The following is a 5250-nucleotide window of genomic DNA, read 5'->3' as shown; positions in this document are numbered from 1 at the left end:
CAGCCCAGGAAGTAGAGGATGCAGTGAACTATGATACCACTATATTCTAGCCTGGGCAACAGAGCAAGACCCCATCTCTTAAAAAAATAAAAAATAAATAAATGTAATTGGTCTAAAGTAATTTTATAATGGTATATATGTATGCATGTATAGATGTATTTTAATTTTTGTTATAGTATAATTTATATATTTCAAATAGATGAAAATGAATATCATTTACAGTGTCTTAAGATAAATTGCCTTTGAATGAGAGCTTTCTTCTCTATAGTTTGAGATCTACAAGACATAGCTAGAAAACTTACTACTGTGGAGAATAAAGACTGATGAAATCAAACGGGGGAAGGGGAAGACCTGTATTTTTTTCTTTTTAATTTCTGTAATATTGTCCTTCAGGTGGCTGGGAGAGTTTCACATTTTCTTTAGATATCATTAGGCACCAAAGCTCTTACAGAACAATTCTAATGCAATATGAATTCTGCCATTTTGCTAGCACTGATACATGGCTCTTGGGCCCACTATTCTATTAGCACTATTATATTCATATTGATTTTGTTACAAATCTTACAAACTGGGGGTGTTTCTGGGGATTTCGGTTCACATTCCATTTTAAGGTTGTATATTCGGTTTTTATAAATTGTACTTGGAGGTCCAGTGATTATCCTTGTCCATCTTGTATTATATCTTCATTATCTTCTAGACCCCAAGCTAACTGTGCCATCACTTCTTCCTTTCTGGTCTTCTTTGAGTTCTTGCAACAGTCAGAGATTTCAAGGCACTTTTATTCCTGAGCCTGCAGTGGCTGCCATCTTGCATCAGTGTTCATGGAGATGGTATTTAAAACCATGAGAGTGGGTAAGGTCATCAATGGGTTGAGTGTTCAAGAGATGAAAAGAGATACAAGGATTCCTACTTCCTCTTTCCCCAACTTTTTAGGGGGAAAAAAGTCATAGGCTGGTGGCAAAACTGATTCTTCAAGAATTTGATGCTGTTTTAAGATAAGCACGTGTGAGTCCACACTTTGGAGTATGCAGAAATGAGAAATGAGAAGACAATCCAGCAGCTAAACGACAAAAGCCATGGAGAGAAACAAATGCAGCAAATCCTCCAGTTACTGCAGCTCACCCAGCCATGCTGCTCGACTGCCTGTGGTTGTGGTTGAGCTTTATATTTTGTTTTGTGGCATTCTCATTTTGGAAGGAAGAGGAAAATAACTAGAAAAGAAAGTTTCATCAGTATTTTAGGACAAAAAGTAACTTCTAGGTTCTATCCTTCCACTTTTGACAGTCTTTATTCCGGTCCTAAGAGCTGATGAGTAGAGTTGACCTAAAAAGCTATAAGGTCTTGGCTAAGCAAACAAAGGTTCAGTTTCATTCACTGAGCTATGCTTTAGAAGGCAGAGGTAGTAGGTAGGTAGACAGATAGATGATAGATAGATAGATAGATAGATACAGATATACAGAGTTGTATATATATAAATATAAAGTAAATATATAAATAAGAAGGATGACATTAACAGGCATTTTCTAGTGAATTAAGAGTTAGCCAGGAAATCTAACCATGACACTTTTAACCACCTCGCCCCTACTAGACACTATTGTTGAACCCACTGCGAACAAGACTTTTCAAGTTGGTATATATATATATATATATATACACACACACACACACACACACACAGACACACAAGTAATAAGGCTGGTGTTAACAGAGACTATTGATGATTTTTCAAATACATATATATGTATATATTACTGTGATCTAATACACATATATAATCTTGAGCATATATATAATATATACATATATATATAATGAGGCTGTCATTAAAAGACACTATTGTTGATTTTTCCACAATACTGTAATACTATCCTTCAGGTGGCTGGGAGAGTATATATACATATACAATATATTTGTGTGATATAATACACACATAAATGATCTCACACGTGTATTACATATATAACATACATAGTAAGTTTGGCATTAATAGACACTATGGAACCACTGGGAGCAGGACTTTTCAAGTTCTAAGCATGTAAGCCATATTAAAATACTACCCAGCCCTTAGAGGATTAGGCTGTGGGTCTTTGACTTCTGTGTGACTTGGTCACGTTGGCAGGTGGAACAACTCCTCTTAAATCATCAACCCCAAGCTGTCCAGTTTGCCACAGCCGAAACAACCTTGGCTCTAACAGCTGGAAGAAAGGTCCCACTCCAGGCAAGTTATCAATGAGGTTGTTAGCAGGAACTTTCCTTATTAGCACCTGCCAGATATTACAGTCAGGATGCCTCGTGACTTGGAATAGTGGCGGTGGGAACCTTGCCAATCAAGAGGATCTGTTTCCAAGTCCTCTGAGGTGGCCCCAGACAGGCTCCACCTGATTGGCTGGGAAGGTCATACGCATAGCCAATCAGAATATTCAAGAGGCTGTTAAGCAATTTCATCCAACCTGGAAGGTAAAATGGAGCTTGAATATACTGTTGTAACATCTCTTTTCTTTTTCACCAGCCAGACTATTCTCTTGCTTACGTGGCTTTTCTAAAAGACCCAAGAAGGTAACCCCAAAGCTATTGTAGAAAAAAAGATAGCAATAAAGATTGTTGCCCTTACATTCTCTTCCTCCTCTAGCCACGCCTCTCCTCTCCTCCGATGTTTCACATCCTGGAGGGAGGGTCTTGCATCTCACTCCACCATCCTCTTCTGTTTCGGCTTTTTGTTTTTGTTTTTGTTTTTTTCCTTTCTCATCTGGAACTAGAGAGCTGAGTTTTGAAAGTCAATTTCAGCCAAAACTTTTTGTTTTTTTCTTAATTAGCATTTTGTGTTATGTGACACTGCCAGGTTGGGATTGACTTACCAAATAAAAGGACATTAGAAATCCACAGAGTCAGATCAATCTTTATATGAAAACCCAACACAAATTAAAAAGCCACTACTAAGTAGCAAGGGGTTGAAGGCAACTCCAACTAATTGGCAGTCATAGCGCTTTCACTTGCTGCCAAATTCTGGAGAACTGGCTCTCAATGCTGCCCCACCAAATGAGGCCAGTTCTCTACAGGGCTTGTGTTGCTAAGTTGCTAATTAGGGTAACGTGGGATACAGAACACCCCTAACCGAATGCAGTTTCTTCTCAGCGTAGATGCTTCCCTGAAACTCAAGGAGATTTAAATGCCCCCTAAAACTCTCCTTGCGATTTTGTAACTTGCATCGATCAGCGGTGATGAAATTGCTAAACAGTATCTGTTCTCACTACATAATGCAATACCCACTCCCTAACAATGGGGGGACTGAACAGGGTGGAGAGATCACTGGAGTAAGAAATATATTTCATATCAGTAGAGCAATACACCATGATTTATGAAATCCAAGTCTTTTAAAAGATAGAATGATGCTCTTTGCAAACTTTAAATCCTCAGGGTTTTTCTAATCAACTGATTGTTTAGAGCCATTTTTCTCACCCATAGCTGCATATGAGAATCACCTGGGTTCGGGTAGTGGCGCCCAACAGAGGCCAATCATTCAGAAACTCTGAAGATGGAGCCCAGACATCAGTATCCATCTTTCTCCAGTCGCCCTAGTTGATTGCATTATGAAGGTGGGATTGAGAACTGCAAGTCCACAGGAATAAAGTTTATTAGTTTATTGTTTCAAATGATTTTTACAAACGTAGAATGGGGGGAAAAAGTGTTGTGTAAGATATTTTAAAACCTGATCATTTACAATCCCTCTTTAGCCTCATGGCTTTGGATATATCCATTCATGGAGTAGGTTTTACCTGGAAAATTTCTATTTTTCTCAGAGGTGTTGAGAAAATGATGAGGAGCTGTATCAGTTTGCTGGGGCAGTTATACCAAAGTACCACAGTCTAGGTGGCTTGAACAACAGAAACTGATTTTCTCCTTTCTGAAGGCTGGAAGTCCAAGGCCAAGGTGCCTGCAGGGTTGTTTTCTCTGAAGCCTTTCTCCTTGGCATGTAGATGGCCACGTCTTCTTGCGTCTTCACAGATTCTTTCTTCTGTGTGTGTCTGTGTCCCAATCTCCTCTTCTCGAGGATACCAGTCATGTTTGGATTTCATCCACACATATGACCTCACTTTACACTAATTACCTTTATAAAGGCCCTATCAGCAAACAGTCACATTCTGAAGTACTGCGAGTTAGGATGCCAATGTATGAATTTGGAGGGGGGGCAAAATTCAGTCCATAAAAGGCATTTTGAAGTGATAGTGGATTTTGTGTGTGGATGTGTGTGGATGTGGTGGGGTGATAGTTAAGATCGAGTGCCAACTGGACCGGATTGAAGGACGCAAAGTATTGTTTCTGGGTGTGTCTGTGAGGTGTTGCCAAAGGAGATTAACATTTGTCAGTGGACGGGGAGAGGCAGACCCACCCTCAGTCTGGGTGGGCACCATCTAATCAGCTGCCAGCACAGCTGGAATAAAGCAGGCAGAAGAACATGGAAGGAGCCGACTTGCTGAGTCTTCCAGCCTTCATCTTTCTCCCGTGCTGGATGCTTCCTGCCCTCGAACATCAGACTCCAAGTTCTTTAGCTTTTGGACTCTTGGATTTATACCAGTGGTTTGCTAGGGGCTCTCAGGCCTTTGGCCACAGACTGAAGGCTGCACTATCGGCTTCTCTCCTTTTGAGGTTTTGGGACTCGGACTGGCTTCCTGGCTCGTCAGCTTGCAGATGGCCTGTTGTGGGACTTTACCTTGTGAACGTGTGAGTCAACGCTCCTTAATAAACTCCCCTTCATGTATATACCTCTATCCTATTCTGTCCCTCTGGAGAACCCTGATACAGGTGGTGGTGGTGGGAAGGTGAAAATTCCTCTTTAAATAAAATTTTTTTTAAAGACACTGAGAATAGATTCAAAAGTTGCCTGGGCATGTGTAAAGATCTTGAACCAGGGCCCATCATGATGGGAAGATTGTGCCAGAGGAAGGAAGTCTTAGGACCGACTGAAACTCCAGTGCTGCCGGTTTCCAGGAGATGCCTTGTAAAGACGTAAAGAATCACCTACTCATTTGAATTCTTCAATTGCCTCCATTGTTCAGAATGCACCAGACAGCCTAGGATGCTCTAAGAGCATGGCGTAATAGACCTTCCCTTCCCAAAAGATCTCTCCTTTCTTGGCTCCTCAAATGCTTGCAAAATTTACATTAACTGAAAAGGTAAAGCAGTGAAGTCTCGGTGCTCTTGAATTGTAGACATCTGTTTAGTTAAAATACTGAAGAATAATTTTTTTTTTTT

The 5250-nt window shown here is 40.3% G+C and overlaps 1 pseudogene; it reads right to left on the bottom strand.

The window, feature by feature from the left end:
* Positions 1-367: 367 nt before the first annotated feature.
* LOC117062760 lies at positions 368-806 on the bottom strand (annotated as a pseudogene).
* Between the last annotated feature and the right edge of the window lie 4444 nt (positions 807-5250).

Source organism: Trachypithecus francoisi, unplaced genomic scaffold (genome assembly GCF_009764315.1).
Source record: "Trachypithecus francoisi isolate TF-2019V2 unplaced genomic scaffold, Tfra_2.0 Contig01554, whole genome shotgun sequence".
In the NCBI taxonomy this organism is placed as follows: Eukaryota; Metazoa; Chordata; class Mammalia; order Primates; family Cercopithecidae; genus Trachypithecus; species Trachypithecus francoisi.
The sequence above is the reverse complement of the archived record's forward strand: the minus strand, read 5'-3'. Positions and strand labels throughout refer to the sequence as shown.